Consider the following 16,995-nt stretch of genomic DNA (forward strand, 5'->3'; position numbering starts at 1 on the left):
TCAACAATCAACAATCTCCATACGTTGTTAATTATATCACTCGCTTATATACATTTGGTTCTGTAGTTTTGTTTAATAAATAGCACTGAATATTATTTTAACATAAATATTGTGTCTTCCACAGATTATTAATTTTAACTTTAAAATTAAATTCTAACATATTTTAATGTGAATAATAATCGCGCACCTGTACAATGAAATCCAGAAATTTATAAAAAGCGAAGTCGATCGCGTCGACTTCTGAGAAGTTCGTATAAGGAAAACGAACGACGACGATATTTTAGACGTTTGAAGTTGTCACAGATATTTTGACGCTATCGATCGGCAAATATAATTACCAAGCGTTTTAATACGTCTCTTGGTCTGTGTGTCGTTAGGCAGGATTGGTCGAGAGTTAAATGGGAGGGTGAAAGCTAACTGCTAGCAAAATGAAATAAAGAAAGTATCCTGATTAGAATGTTGATTCCGACGACGATCGATGCTCCGTTTTTGTCAGTGGGTTCCTTCGTGCCTCGGTTACGAAATCCAAGGAAAAGTTTTCAGTGAGGAGAATTTTCGTTTGTTAATTTATGATGTTCGCGTTGAATCGAATGGAAGATGAGTTGCAAAGAAGGTAAAAAGAGTGACATCGATAAGTCCTTTCTTGAGAGGTTCAGAAGGATAAATGCCTGTCGGAGAGAACGTTGAATACAGCGATGTCGTAATTCGATTTTGCTTGTACGCATTGCAAAATTTTGTAAGAAATTCTATTTATACAGCAAGAAGTATCATGAGATAATTAATTCGATGTAGCATAAATGGTCGCTACACAAAGCAAGAAGCCGGAGAACGCTACGAGTTGAAGAAATTAAAACGAATAGTTACAGTCGATTAAAAAATTCTTTCAACAGGATTTAATATGCGCACAGACACGTTTACAAGTACGAGAATATTTGCTGATCTTATACAGAATAATGCAGCTAGAACTTTGTATTTGCACAAGACAATAAGAATATAAAATACATAGCAGTAAGTTGTGGAAATTTGTTAAGCTTTAAAAGAAAATTACGAATTAAAAATTACATATATTGTTGATTTCTGTATACAACTTTTTGATCTAAATCTTGCTTGGAGATAAATAGCCTAAAATTTAAATTCAACATTATCTGCAATCTGCGATCTGCAATCGATTACGACATCCGATCAATTGACGACATATAAAACACAATAATAGAAAATAGAATATCAAATATAAATATAATCTAAGATCTAATAATACATTTATAACATTAACTTCACTTTCTATTGATTTTCCAATTATCGTGAATTATTTCCCAATAATTTATCGGTATTACCTTATTTTTCTATAGACGTCCTAAATTTATTAACATGATTGTACTCATAACACAAGAGCAAAGAAAATACATTCCCAGGAAAGTACATAAAATCCGCCCTCGTCGAATGAATCTCAAAATCCGAAGAGGATAAACACAAGTAGGAGGTGGTAGTGTAGCAACTTTCTCAATCTCCATCAAGTACAATCCATCGTCAAGCCCTGTAGAAGAACATCGTGCAAATTTACACCGGTTATACACAAATTCGACGGTTTCTCTGAAGATCCCCAACCGATATACAATTCCAATCATCTGCACTCCCCTGAAGCACAGGAACAGCCCTCTGTATTTTCCAGGAAAGAGAGCAGCCAAAGGAAGTAGAACCGAAGGGGATCGTCTCATTAACGAAGTCAGAGTTTCCTCTCCCGTTCATAATTCCAATATAATCGAGATACCCTGCGGCAGCAAACGTCAACTACGGCTGTAACGTCGAACTGGCACCACACCCTCTCTTCATTTCCTCTGGTTCGACGCGCTGGCTGCGAAAAGCATAAGCGTCGTGCGACATTCGAACCAGACGACGCGACGGAGCTAAAAGAAAGCGTGGGCAATTTCAGGGGCATTTATTAGCCTATTAAAGTGGCGGTATTCAAGCTTTCACTAGCCACTTAAAGCGATAACCAAAATTAGCCGGCACGCAGATCTGTTTACACGCGGACGCTGCTTGAAGAGTCGACGTGGAGGGAAAAAGAGAAAAGGAGAAAGGAGACGGAAAGCATACGATGAAAGGAGTAAGAAAAAGCAAGTGAAACGTGGAACGATGCTAGACGAGCCAAAGTAGAGAAACATAGCGAAAGATGGTAAGGGATAGAGAAAGGGTGACGGAAGGAGAAAGAGGGTGGGGGTAAAAGCGTGTGCGTGGTATACAGAGGGCAGGAACACAAAGAGGGGTAAAGTCGACGAGGCCGCGCAAGGGGCAAAGCGGTTCACGGGGGTGGGTGTGCGAGGATGGTTGGCTCGGTAGGCGGTGGTGAGGATCGGGAGTGGAAGGGAAAGGAGGAATAAATGGGGACCGACGCAGTCCTGTCGGGAGCGTCACAGCGGGCAGACGCTCACCACCGACGCTTCTCTCGCTCGCCTCGCCTCGCCTCGCTCATTCTCTCTCCCTCCCTCCCCCTTCGCTCTCTTAACCACCATCTCGTCATCTCCATCCAGCAACAGCCGAGTCGCGAGACGGACCATCAGCCTCACCCTATCGGTTGCTCGGATACGCGTGTGGCCCTTGTATTTGCCTGCCGAAGGCGCAATCCCTTGCTCCGTTGTCTCGGTTTTTGCCGCCTCGTGTACGCGGCTGTGTATTCCCTTTGTTTTTTTTTTCTTTTTTAATTATACATTTGTCTATCTTTCTCTTTTTCTCTGTTTCATATTTCTGTTCCTCCTTTCAATTACGTTTCCTTGGAATCTATTCTCACCGTTGAAATCTACCTTTAAAATCCTGTCGTTTTATTACGTTTCTCGTCATTTCGATTCTTACCTAAGTTGCCGTAATTCCCAACGAAGCAGCCGAAATGCGCTCTCGAAACCGCTTTCGGTGGCCGCGTGATTCTTCACGGAGATTATCAGTGAACTTGTGATGCCACGGACCAACAGTGTTTGAGAAAAGAGAAGATACCAACCGCTGCCTAATGAAGGGACGATCGCTGCGAATCCTAGAACACTGGCTATCGACCGGTGATCAAGGCGAAGAGCAATTCGTATTCCCCCGTTGTGTTGTTCCCTCCGTCTCGTCCACGACGCCGCTCGAACTGTCACGAATCAGACGCGCGGTTGTCCCATGGTGAATTTCCATTTACCTCGACGAACCGAGTGTACCCGCGATCCAGATATCGTCGATCACTGCCCTGGTGCACGAGGTAGATATAAAGGATCAGTGATCGATCAATGGGAGAGTTTCGACAGATGGGTTCGAGGGAAGGAATAGTGGAATGGTCTCGTAATACTTCGGGGAGTGTATACAGTTCCAAGCACGCGGAACTCACTCCCCTTAAAACGTGACAACCGCGATCGAGTTTGGGGTAACAGTGTGACGATGTTTGATTCGATGCGTGTCGGACGCGACCTCGATGAACATTTCTCGATATGCCTGTCATGTATTCGATGTGACACGGCAGGATGATCTTGACGTGATGTTAGGAGACAGGAGTTATGATTTCACGCTCGTTTGGAATTGCTTGTTGCGATCGCGGACAAAGAAATTCCAAAGGTAATAATGCAATTCGTTATGGAATGGAGTTCGAAGTAGAAGGAAGTGATGATTTCACGCTCGTTATCGAGATTGTAGAAAATGGCTTAAAAGCGCTCGTTACCTTCCGTTATAATAAGATGAAAGTTGCAAAGAGACGAACAAAGATCCTTCGCGTCCGATGATGCTGAATATTGAACGGAATTTTCCGCTTGCTCTCGTGGAGCATCAATTAATGAAATTCGAGGTTTTCGAGTTATTTTAGGGATGAATTTCCACAGGTCACGGTAAAGCTTTGCGATGATTAACAATTGAAACTTAACGGGCTATCTATTGGCGAGTGCAAACAATTTCAGTCGACAATTAAAAGCGCAACTGGAGAAATCGTTGGTCAGGGGGTGTATCAATTATTTCGCAAGGATATCAGTTTTCGATTCGTTTCAATTGGGACCTTGAAATGACACGCTGTCCGTCTGCGGAAATAAACCGGTCGAAAGAAGCTTTATTCTTGGAAGTGACGAGGAAAGTTAAGATCAGTTCCATTCTATTGAATAATTTGTACGGTTTCCCCACAATGAAATCGATGAATAAGTAATAGTCTTCAATTAGGTGGCATTTCATTGCCACCAGGAGTCGTTGAATAATACCAGCGATGAATAATGCTGTTCTTCGATTATTCATGTTTCCAATCCCTTCGAGAATTTTGTTCAACGTTTAATTGCCAATAAATAATCCGATCAATATCGGCGTAGATTCCCGTTTTCTTTTAATTCGACATTAATTCGTTGTTTTTCAATATTCCACCCTTAGATGGAACTCAGATATTTATAATTTATTCGTTTAATGGGTGAGGCTCGAAGTTATTTTTATTAAACAAGGCGTCTTAATGTACCTTGATATCTTATTTTAATTTAACTATAAAACAGCAGAAGAACCGTAAAAGAATTGTTAAATGTATCACAGGTAATATATTAAACCTCTATCAAGCATGTTGCTGATATACTTCGTGTATTTCCATGAATATCTGCATATTTTATTTACATAAATATCATATGCTTTTTGTATATTTAAAAACCCGCAGTCTATTTAACAATTTAAAATTTAGAGTGCTCAATTTCCTTCGAAAAAGTATCTGCAAATTATTAAATAATCCTACATTTAACTAGTTTGATACAAGCGTAATAAAGCTATATTTACGAACGTTCTTCTAAAAGCAATTTTTTTAGAAAGTACACGGATGGAAATGTTTTCCCCGTTCCTTTGAGTAATGTCGAATGTTTCGATGCTGTACAGCGTTTAAATAGTCGATCACAGCTTTCTGAATATTTTCACTTGTATGAAAACAACGTCCTTTAACATGATTTTTAACCTTCGGAAATAAAAGGTTTGTGGCACTATTATCATTTTATCGACTGTTAACAATTCATTGACTGATAGTGAAGTGACAACTATTAATGAAATAATCAAATAATGAAATGTGGGTGTGTTCTTATGATGCAGCATTTTCATGACACGCGATCATTTATTTGAACCCTGTTGTATAATAATTTATCAGATAACAGTATCAGTAAATTGGAATGACCTTTCATAATTTTATGATTTTGTATCAATTAGAATACTGACATAACTTGTAATTTCATTTGTTTTTATTACCAAACTTGTTACTGTTAGGTAGATGACACAATTTCATTATTATTCAGCTTATTAATACTGGTAACTTGCAGCTTACGATTTGCAAAACTTCACTAATGATATTATTTTGTGCAAAGCAACATAATTGCTATGATGTATTTTATATTATTCTGTACCAAAGGAACCAACTCAGATCAGTTCAGAACGTAATTTAAATAGATATTCCAATAAAATACGCAGATCATAATAATTCGTTTGTAACTTGTCTTGGTTACCAATCTGATTTTTGCGTTTACGTCTAGATTTTGGATCGGACCACGTACATACCAATTATCCGCAAACGTTGGCTTCATCCTGCTGTCATAAGCAGTTCGTATAACACACTGACAATAAGACCGGTTTCAGGCGAGGATACGCGCATGATATACACTGAACATACACTTACAGCGTACTCCAATGAAAGCGTTCACACGACGATTCTCGTGAGACGCAGTATCGTGATACTCATCTCGTGTATCTTGGCAACGATACATTTCGTACGAAGGTGACAGACAAAACATTAAAACAAGCGGCGACATTCGCAAAATACGCTCGCGATACACGTATCTCTGTGTGAAACCGGCGTAATACGCGTAGAAAACGACGCAGAGGTCGTTTACCAGGCAACCAATCGCGATATTATTACGGCGTGCTCAAAATTCCTATAAAAATGGAAGCAGTGCCGGCCGCTGTTCGCCGACATGGTTCAATTGATTTAAAGCGCAATCAAGGTCGGCCGGCCGTTTAAATTCAGCCTCTGGACGACATCCGCCACTCTAAATAAAGGCCTCGAATCGCGATTTACGGTAAATCAAGACGAGCCGCGTCATTGCATTACATAACTTAATTGCAGAACTGTAGCTGGCTTTCGGCGAAATTGCACACCGTCTACGTGCGTCTCTCTGACCGTGTATCAAACAGTGTCCATATTCACAAGCATTGCATGTACGTGTGTGTATGTGTGTGTTTATCCAACGTCGCAACTGGAACGGGTTTTAGTAAAATTACCGTCATTGCTAATGGACCGCGGAACGACGTTGGTTTCCTTTTCCTCGACATATCGATGTATCGAGGATACATTAACTTTAATGAATCTATGTAAGAGTAACGATTTAAGTTCCCTGTATCTCTGATCGCGTGTCGAGTGGCGATTTGCAATTTTCAAACGTTCTTCCATTCTTTTCTGCCTTCGTTTAACGCCCATAATGGAAAGTGGTCGAGCGGGATCGGGATTGAGTTGAGATTGAATCGTTGATCGCTTTGCCAAGCGGATTAATGTATTTCATTAAGGAGAGCGGCCACGGAAATTTGTCCAGGCCACGATATAATTGCTTACGTAGATCATACGCGCCTCTGGTTTAGAAGTGGTTTATGCTGGATTTCTCGTTGGTAATTGAATTATCTTGATCATGTGAACTACGTTTCCTTAACCATCCTTACGTTTTCGTACATGGAATACTAACATTCTGGTTTTCTTCTTTTTTTTTTTTTTTTTTTTTGAACGTTTAAACGCGAGCTAAATTAAAACCACGGTAATTATATTCAGGATTTTCTCTGCAGATTTCTTTCTCCTGTTTGGGACATCGTACGAAATGAGAATTTCTATAGTTTATGTCCTACAAGAGAAAGTAATGTAATTAACTCTGCCGTGAATTTTTATGTCTCAATCTCACTATCATTTTAATAAACAAAAAGATTTTGAATATTTCATAAAATTAACCTATGTATAAGATAAGGAATCCTGGATATTTCGATTGCTGAGAAAAAATCTAGGGAACAATAGGCAAATATTATTTTTATTATTTTCCATTCTTAGATCTTGAAGTTTCTCTTTAGTAACTTTCATGTTCTTTTAACGGAGCAGGGAATTATTTCGAATTATGCTACTTTTTAAATATAATCGTATCACGGCACAAATTTGTTCGATTTCCTAATAGTTATGCTAACTATACGCTAACGATTAACATTCACATGACTTAGTAGCTGGTTATCGTAAAATTAATAGGAAACAGGTGGATTGAAGATAATGTACATAATAAAAAATTAGGTATTCCAATATCGTAATGAAGTTTAAGTAGATTAACATCTACCGCGAAATTATAAAAGTACACATTCTAATCAGTGTGACCTAATTTCTTAAAGACAGTCCCAGGATGTCTGGCACCCTCCATTAGTCGCGATGTTTCTATTAGAACAGTGGTTTTTCTTTCATTACTTAACTAGATTACTAGGAAGAAATATGGCTACTAGGCTTTTACCCAGAGTTGGAATTCTTGATCGCCTTTTAAACCGTACAGAGAGGGTGTAAGGCAAACGATTTCGTCTTAACTAAGAAAATTCAAAAAACCAGAACCGAAAGCAGACTCTCGTTAGTTTAATAAGCGTCTTAGAGCTTTACTGGGACGATCAGTCTTCAAAACTTGATCTTTATTTTTCAAATTTGCATTTTTCGTGATATAAATCGTAATACAATAAAAATCATACGTTTAAATCGCATATGATGGAAATACTAAAATGAATATTTATTAGGAAATTAACCGTTATTAAACATAATGTTAAAGAAATGTGTAGTTTTAAGTGATAGTGCATGTTACAATGGCAAAGTTACCAAAATTAATATTTCTTTACAATTAAATTTCTTCAGTATAGAAAAAGTCTAATTCTCAATACAGTTTGGGATAATAATCGAGCATAGCGGTACAAAAGAAATATCGACACGTTCTAAAAATAATACAGGTTGCTGGTACGACAATGATCCCTAAAGATCCTCAGGAAGAGCTAAAAGGGACAAGAACTCTTTCCTCCCTTCGTTCCTTTGGGATAAAAACGAGTGACCGTATCTCGGAGAATCCCGTCGGCATCTTTTTCCTCGCGGGCTTTAACGTTTCACCAAATGAAACATTTGCTTCCAGATCTTATGTCGAACCCTTCTATCGATTCCTAACGTATTTATTATAAAAAGATGTATCATTTTGATCCGTAAAAACGAATGTAATATTACAAGGACATGTGTTATCGTACTTTCTAGTTATCTGAAGTTCTTCCGTAGAGAAGTACAGTTTGAACAACATCGATGAAAAATCATTGACAAAATAACTGATAAAATAAATCATTTCACACAATCCAGAAAAAGAGATCTTCAACGAGACAATTTTACTCTACATTCTTTACTTATTTTCGTACGTAGAGTAGTTTCTAGCTAATCGTCGTATATATATATACTTGACAAGCTTTTAACCGTTTGTGTCCCAGGGGTCTTTGAAACAACAGGGTCGAAAAATCCCAAACAGCACGATAGCGCTTGTCTTAATCGATTGCGAAAAAAAACAAGCGGCGTAATAGTGCTCAACATATTTGTTATTTTTATGAAATACATTTATATTATTATATATTCGTACTATTAGTTTATAAATATTTCAAGTTTTGTTCAATAAAAATTATTGAGAAGATAACAATGAAATGCAAAATACCGTCAGTCGTCCGTAGCGTTCAAATGTACTGGGACTTTTCGACACAAAATCTAAACAGCGCGATCACGCTGCTTGGCACTCAAACGGTTAAACTTGATTTGCTCAAAAAACGAAGCGTCATATGAATCAATTTTATTCCATATGTCCTATTTCTATTTTCACATAGAATCACCTTGCATCAAGTTGTACCGCCAGTTACCGGTTACCCTACATAACGTGGCCAAGGAACAATTTAATTTAACCATCGGAAGGTAACGAAGTAGGCAAGCAGTAGACTATAGGTAGAAAAAATTCCCTCACGTCGTTGTATATACAGAGAAAGGGAAAGTGCACCGTCGTTGAACTCTGACTTTTCCAACGAGTGCTTTTGTTTTGTTTCGTTGTTCGGCCATCAACTGGGAAGTTCATGCTTCTTAAATACCACGACGAATACGCTCAAAGAATGGGAGACCGGCTACACTAGGTATTCGTAATTCCCAGTTCCTCTTCTACTCAGGGTTAAAAGCTTTTTTTAACGGTTCTTACACACCGCCACGCGAAATCGATAAACTCGTTATTGTCGCTTTATTTCCGAAGCCGGGATTACAGGCGCAGGTCTTGCTGCCGTAGAAGAGAAAAGAGGAAGGTGAAAAGCGTGGTAGAACGGATTATGGATATCGCTTCGTCGACGCAAAACGAATTTACGAGCGGCTCGTCTGCAGCAAAGCGATATCTGCGAGAATAGAGAAAGTTAGAGTGTAAAAAATTCGTATGGAGAATCAAAAATTCAGAGAGATACTTTTTGCAAACAATCGTGATCGGTATTAGTTACTAGCGATAGATACTATGTAGCATGGTTTTTGAACGACGAGCGAAAAATTAATCGTGCCAGGTGTCATCCATTATTCCACACCGTGATCTCGTCTCGGTGATGAAATATTGTTTGCGGTGAAAAAAACGCCTGGGACAATTTAATCGGGCGACTACTTCTGCGCACAAAGAAACAATAAAGAGAGAATGAAAGAGATATATACCGTGCAAACACGTTGATCGATAGGCGATCGGCGGAGAAAAAGTTCGTCACTCTGTCTTTCCTCTCCTTTTTCTACTTTCCTTCCCTTCGTTGACATGTTCTCGGCGTGATTTATTGCTGGACGTACGGTGTTTGTTGGTGTAGGTACATATTTGATTGATTGACTTCGAAGATGCGTATTCCTAATTATGACTAAACCGTGGATGTTTATACACGTTCAGATTTTGATAAACGTAACTGAAGAAACGAAAGGAAAAAACAGATGCGTTTCACTTGCCAATTATTATGATAATTGCTTTTTGGATGTTTCTATATATCACGTACAATCTACATTTTTAATGGATAGAAATCACCAAAATTGTAGACATACGAAATTTAATAACAGTACCTTTACACCGAACAGATTGAAATTACAAATAATCAATATTCTAGATAAATATAAATAAAACAAGGAATATCAGACATTCTTAACCACGATACGTAGCAAAAATTCTAGCCAGCCCGTTTCGTTACAGTTTACGACGAAGCGAAACCAAGCTCTTAGCTCTGGCACTCGTAAATTTTTTTTAAATCGCAGCTACAATTTTAAGATCCTCGCTCCGACTTGTATTTACTTTTATTGCCCCTCGTCGCGTACAATCTTCAAGTTTCTTCAAACATCTGCATTTCTGCGCTTCATTAAACAAAAACGAACATTCGCGAAGGAAAGTGTACTCAAACGGACAAGGAGATCAACGACAGTAATTACACGTGTTGTTTCAAAATTTTATTACATTATTTATCGCATTGCAATTTTACGAAATTGTTCCTTTTTCAAGTTGGGCCACGTTAGAAGTTGCTCGTATGCCACGAGATCTTTTATTATTTTCCGAGTGTAAAAGCGACAAAAATGTCAGTTCGAGGGTTTTTGATTGAGTTACATTTGGAAGCGAACGCACGAAGTGGCGCCTGTCATCGAAAGATAATTTCTCGGGCGTACAAATAACAATTTCAACGGTGTAAATTTTTCATCGTCCGTCGAACGCGCGACCACACATGTTAAAAACGATTCTTGTTAATCCGTGGGATCTTCTGAACCGGCCTGTACGCAAAGCGAAACAGTTATATGCACGTGTATGCGATAGAAAACGCGCGTTCGACGCGACACGAAACAGAGGAAGAAACGGTAAAAGGCAATTTTTGTTCAAATCACGCAATTTTCCGTTTCACCATTACTACGATAAAAAATATCGGAGAAAAAACTGTTTTTATGTATCGAGAGGAAACAGCATGGACATCGCGAAACGCAAATCGCTTCACATTTTATCGATCTGTCGCAATCTCTTCATTTTCGTTAAAAAAACTGTACTTTTGAAAACTTCTTTATAACTTCGTATATGTAATTAGTAGATAAGTATTTTTCTTACTTCTCATACTGTTACGTCTTTTTCTATAAATTGCTTTACTGTAAAATAATAAGATTTACCAGTGTGCAAAATTTCATCTATCATATTAGGAATAGTACAAAAATCTTGTACTCTCCTTGTTCATACTTAATTCAAATTAAGAAATTCAAAAATAAAACGAAGAAAGGAAAAAATTAAGAAAATTAAAATGTCTACAAGACACGATAATTTTCCCACTGGCAAAAAATGTCAACCAGTTGTAGCCACGGACTTCCTTTTGTCTCGGCTTCGTTTTCAAAGGGTTGTCGCGCTTTTTTCCCAAGTTCTTCGCTTATTTTGCACCGTTTCCGTACAGCATTCTACATGGCTAAAAAACAGCAGACCCCGACTATTCCACCGTTGCAAGTGTTCCACCAAAGACGCAGTGTAAGCTCTTTAAACGGACTTCGAAATTAGTTAATTAACTCCATTAAATATTCCCGTGTTTTTCTTTCTTTCGTTGTTATTTTTTAAATGCGTGCCAGGGCTAGGAATACCAGCTGGGTTATCAGATTTTATCACTCTAACTTCTAAGTATTCAATTAACTAATTGCTCGGCCACTCAGTCGGATTATTTTCAAGCCTAAACACAGAATCATCTCTATAAAATCGTACTCTGTAACAATCGAAAGAAACAAAATAAAATTCAAAATAACGTGTAGTATCTTATTGATAGCGATATTAAATTCTTTACGACTTCACGTATAAAATAATCTCAGTAGTGTACTGTCTAGAAGAGTGACTTACTTAAAGATATTTTGTTTATGATAATTTTATTATACTATTTTAAGGATAATGTTAGAATTCAAAATAATACTGTTTCAACCCTTTTCTTTGGTAATAAACAATATTTTATTGAACACAAAATTGGATCATAAAAGAAAAAGATTCTTATATTATAAATTACAATATACTCCCTACTTCTTATTATCTCGATTCATTAAAGAGTAACCAGAGAAATGAACACGTGGAACAAAGCATTATTGAAACTAATCATTATTTTAACAAGACAATCCCCTCTTATTAGTAATTTCCACTTTATCCTTATTCTTAATAAAGCAGTAAGCTTACTACTAAGCATTAGGGGCGGTTTAAACAGTTCACTTTAAACAAGACATCCTGTACAAACGATGCTTAAAGTACGGTTCCTTAAACAGGACCGATAATCTTCTCAAACTTGCTAGCGACAATCGTGCGTCAAACATCGTCAAGTTCTAAACACGGTATTCCAAAGGTGCTTAAGAGCAGCGTCATCCCTCGATGCGCAATGGTCATGTCTTCGAGAAACTTCTGCCCCTATCCCTCGAGCCCCTAGAGAGCTCGCGAAATTTCCTGAAAATTTCGTCAAAGGAGGAAATAACTCGACCAGTTAACGCGTCGTAGCCTGCAGCCGTGCGTTCACGAGGGAATCACCAGTGACATTTCAGAGGGCGAACCATCCTGAAGACCGAGAGGACGAAGACGAGGAAAAGGACGGCGCCACCCTGGGTTTCCCGCCGTCTGGTCAGGGAGTGTAAAATCTCTGCGAGCGATCGCGAGGCGCGGACGCGCGCGTTATATCGTGCGGGTCGATAAAATTCTAAAATATTAACGAGTATCGGCGCGGTCGCGGGACACGTTCCACGCGAATCGAACAGTGGAATCGTGTGCACGGCTGGCATTGAGAGCCAGCGCGATAACGGAGAAGAAAAGAAGGAGAGGTGAACGCGGAGAACGGATCGATATCGCCCGGTGTCGAAAGCGATTCGCGATGCCGGACCGCAGTTAGGGAGTCGGATGAAAGTTGAAGCAGGACGAGACGATCGAAACGTACCACCATTGAAGGGGTAAAGAATCGCATACTTCGGGCAGAAATCGAAGATTGCCGCTCTTCATCAACCGCGACAACCACCAAGTGATTCCAGCCCATTGGCCTAACGTTACTGTGGAGTTGTAAAGAGGGAATAGATACATGATGAATAACGTGGTGAATATTCGCGCGCTTTTAAAGGGGACGTGAATAATCTGTAGTTCGTCTAAGATTCAAGAGGATAACGAAAGTTCCTCTGAGATTCGATGAACCACCCGTCTTACTAGCGTTCATAATTGACGTGTCCCGTTCGATCGAACGATGAACGGTGAAAACACAGCCTTAAACATGAGTGAAACAGTGAATCCTGCTGATAAACGATTACAAGCCGCGATGCAACAAACGGAACGCGGTACGTTTAGTGAAGTGCATCCTGGCAAACAAACAGAGTTACCGCGTTACAGTGCCAGCGACATCCCGGCCTCGGCGGACCTGACTTGAGGAGCCAGGCGAACAAACGTAGATGTCACTGAGAAGGTCAGTATTAGGACAGTCGAAAAATTTTTGACGAGGGGTTGCATGGATAATTATCCGTTTTATATACAATGGGAATCGTTTTCTTTAGCAATTAAAATCACACGCATGGACAATTTAAAAATATGTTTCCATTTCTAGAACGTACTGTTATACAGAAAAGATCATATCTTATTAAGACTCGATTCAATTCCAATTGTAAATTAATATTTAACTAGCGCCAAAAATGTTTCCAACTTATTTATTTATTTAACAAATCTACCTCGTGGATTAAAAATGCGGATTCTAGAGTGTAGAACGATGTTCACCACGTTTTTTCTCACATTTAGATGCAGGTTTACCCTCACACATGTAGCAAGTCGCTACAGATGTAAATGTTCCCGCGTGCAGCTTGCACGTTTCGTTTATTAGTCGCAATTTGTCCTTTTTCCCTCAACGTTTACTGGAAGAATGTAGGTCAGAGTGGAAGAAAGTCCTAGAGAACAGACGCCAAGGGCTTGATTTGTGGCCTCTGTTTGTCGCCAGATTTTGAAACTGGGTGACGAAGGGAAGAATCTTGAAGATTCTGGAAACTGTATGGTACTTGTTCTTGCAACTTGATGTTTAGTTTGAATTGCGGACCGAAAAGCGAAGATCGCTTAAATTTCACGGAGTTACATTATTCTCGTCCGTCCGTATCTTATACGGATATTAATCTCGTAGAATGAAATGAACTTTGTTTGAACCTTTCGTTGGTTTTCAGAAGTCGAAACGTAGGCGGATAGAATGGGGCAGATGAATAAACAAGACGAAGAGAATAAATTCGTAATTGACAATGTTGTTTTCACTTCTGAGAATATCTGACGCCTGCTTTGTCTTCGTACCGAGATTTATTTCCCACGTAGGCGTTTTATATCGGATAATAGTACTTATGTAATAAGAATCTATGTAACAGGAAAATACGAAGGACTGATAGAATCTATTTGCACTCGATATTATGAAAGATCCCATAAGTCAAATTCAGAGCTAATTTATCTCAAATTCTTTTACTTGTATTTAGATTAGAAAATTGTATAGGAGTTAACATATTGTTGTTAATTCATTATTTTCTTCTGAAACTCTGGTAAAGTATTTCCACAATTCCTTCTGTGTATGTATTCGTCGGATCGTTACATCTATGAATGTAAACGAATTAATTATATTTCTAAGAATCTAAATCAATTATCCAGATCTTAAGTTAACTAATCAGACCAACAGACTTAATACTAACAGTTATTCAATTCTGGTATCCCTGCCTATCACTCCACAAAATCTGTAAAAGAATTCTTGGTTTTTTCCATATCATTAATCTTCTATTGTTTCAAACTTTCTATTCATTCTTCATTAAGGACTCGTCGTAACACCGGGATGATGTTGATTACCGCGTGGCAAATATTTGTTCGCCCTTCGTGCTTAGCTTCTTAAGAATCCTATGAAGGGGACGAATAATGAAACACATTCCAGGATTCGTCGAGTGAAAAATTAGAAACTGAAACGCGTCAGAGAATAAATGTTATGGAATTACATTGAGGGTTCCTGAAGTTAAGGATCGGGGGTCGGGTAATTAAATATTGGGGCGAATACTGAACAATTAACGAGACCTTTTTATATCAATTCGGAGGAGTCGGTAAAAGGTTGAAGTAATTAACCTGGCGATAATGTGATGAATTATGACATGCTCCAACGTTTTTAAAACTTCAACTTTCATTTTAAATGTACTTTCAACACCCTTGACTGATGTTTATTCTTGTAAAATTAAAGTTATAAAAGCAATTTATGTTCAAATTTAGTTCGAATGAAATGTATTTGGAAAGAATGAATAATAATGTTATTATGAAGTTTAAATTCTTTTATCGATGGAATTAAATTATTTATCAAACTTTATTCTTTCTTATTAGTGATATAAGTAACTTTGTGTTTATTCCCATAGAAAACTGTTTGTTAAGTGTTATTTAAAAGAAGCCACTTTCACTTTCATTGCATATTACATCAAAAAGTTATACCTAAGAATTTATTAAATTTTCCAAAAGATTGATTGGGATTTATGTGTAATAGCTATTGAGATCATGTTGCATTTTTTTCAACACCCTGTTGTTAAATAAGAAACAAAAAGCCAGACACCAATATCCGTCGCTTGTAGCTAGTTCAATGGAAGGGAACAATTCTTAAAGAGTCATTCGCGTGACGCCAGGGAGAAATTGCAGCGAATCTCGGTTCCCCCGAGTTTCCATCTATTTACGAAACTCAAAAAAGGTTTCATTAAAAAGGATCCAGTGTCCATGGGAGAAAGAAGCGACATTCGAAATTGCCAGTGCCTGTACATCTCTTCGTTCTCTCTGGGACGCTGTTTACCAAACTTTTCCACTTTCCATTCCAGCTGTCCCGCCCCTTGTTTTCTCTAAAAAACTCGATGATTCCGAAACTCTTCATTTCGGTGCACTCAGTAATTTTTCAAACTTCCTTATTAGGGAAATCTGATGAAGATAAAAGTGAATAAATCTCAGAGGCAAAAATTTATGTAGAATGGTACGGAAGTTTGGGAATAAGAATAATGCAAATTTTCGTTGAAAACAGTTCGACGAGATTCGGAAGTCGAGCTACTCTGTAAGAAATTTCGGTTTCCAGGAAGATCATTTTAAATTCCGTCGAGTACACGTGCACTCCAAATATTGATTTTGCAACGTGAACGGACTAACTGGCTCTTCTTATCTCTTATTTCTTTCGATAAGTAACTCCGATCATTAATTCGTTGATATCCATACATCGCTATCGCAAATCGACCAAGGTGTATCCAAATACTTCCAAACTCTAATATACAACTTCGTGAATCATCATCTATACATGTTGACTAAAGCTAGAGAATTCTCAATGAAACAACGAATCGAACGAAAACCAATTATCTTCCACCAAAACAATCATATGAATTAAATCAAACGAGTGGCAAAAATATAACTAGCTTAGTTATTAATATAATAATTTTAGTTAGTAATAATTCAAAATCAACATTCGTATATTGTTACTATAACAAAAATCACGTTTAACCAATACTATCTTTCCCGATTTATCATCTACATCTACTATACCTACAAATCCATCAGTAAAATAGTAAATCGAACGAAGACCGATTATCATTCGGCTATCAAAGAAAATTACTTCCGCATCAATCAAATCGATTGAGTTATTTGGCGCGTTCGTCATATCTCTTTCTTTCTCTTTCTTTCGCTCCTATCGCTCGTTGGTCCAAGCGACAATCAAGCAGATCATCCGGAATTTTCTCCACGTTCGGCTCAACTGCGGCCGAGAGTAGACAAATTGGCTTGCGAGCAGAACGGAGAGCAATCGTTCGCGGTGCCAAAGGTTTTTAGTAATTTGCGTCGGCGTCCTACGAATGCGGTGTCCTAAGAAACCAAGTCTAGGCACGTCCGTAGCCTCGGTTAGGCTTCGCGAAACGAAGGAAGTTTCGCGCGAGCCAGTCGAGCGCAAGGCAACTAGGACGTTTTATCATTTCGTTGCGACACCGGT

General features: G+C 38.4%; 1 protein-coding gene across 6 annotated transcripts in view; it reads left to right on the forward strand.

Annotated features, from left to right (window-relative positions):
- LOC132906921 (small conductance calcium-activated potassium channel protein) overlaps positions 1-16,995 on the forward strand; it is a 242,118-nt gene that overhangs the window by 125,466 nt on the left and 99,657 nt on the right. The window contains exons 1-2 of one of the 6 annotated variants that reach the window (XM_060959560.1): positions 2,307-3,226; positions 12,516-13,458. The exons of 3 other annotated variants lie outside the window; for them this stretch is intronic. The gene's annotated coding sequence lies outside the window, so the exon portion shown is untranslated. Of the gene's footprint in view, positions 1-2,306; positions 3,227-12,515; positions 13,459-16,995 lie in introns of those variants that run through there. 2 more of the 6 variants (XM_060959561.1, XM_060959562.1) reach the window with 2 other exon arrangements.

This window comes from Bombus pascuorum, chromosome 5 (genome assembly GCF_905332965.1).
Source record: "Bombus pascuorum chromosome 5, iyBomPasc1.1, whole genome shotgun sequence".
Taxonomy (NCBI): domain Eukaryota; kingdom Metazoa; phylum Arthropoda; class Insecta; order Hymenoptera; family Apidae; genus Bombus; species Bombus pascuorum.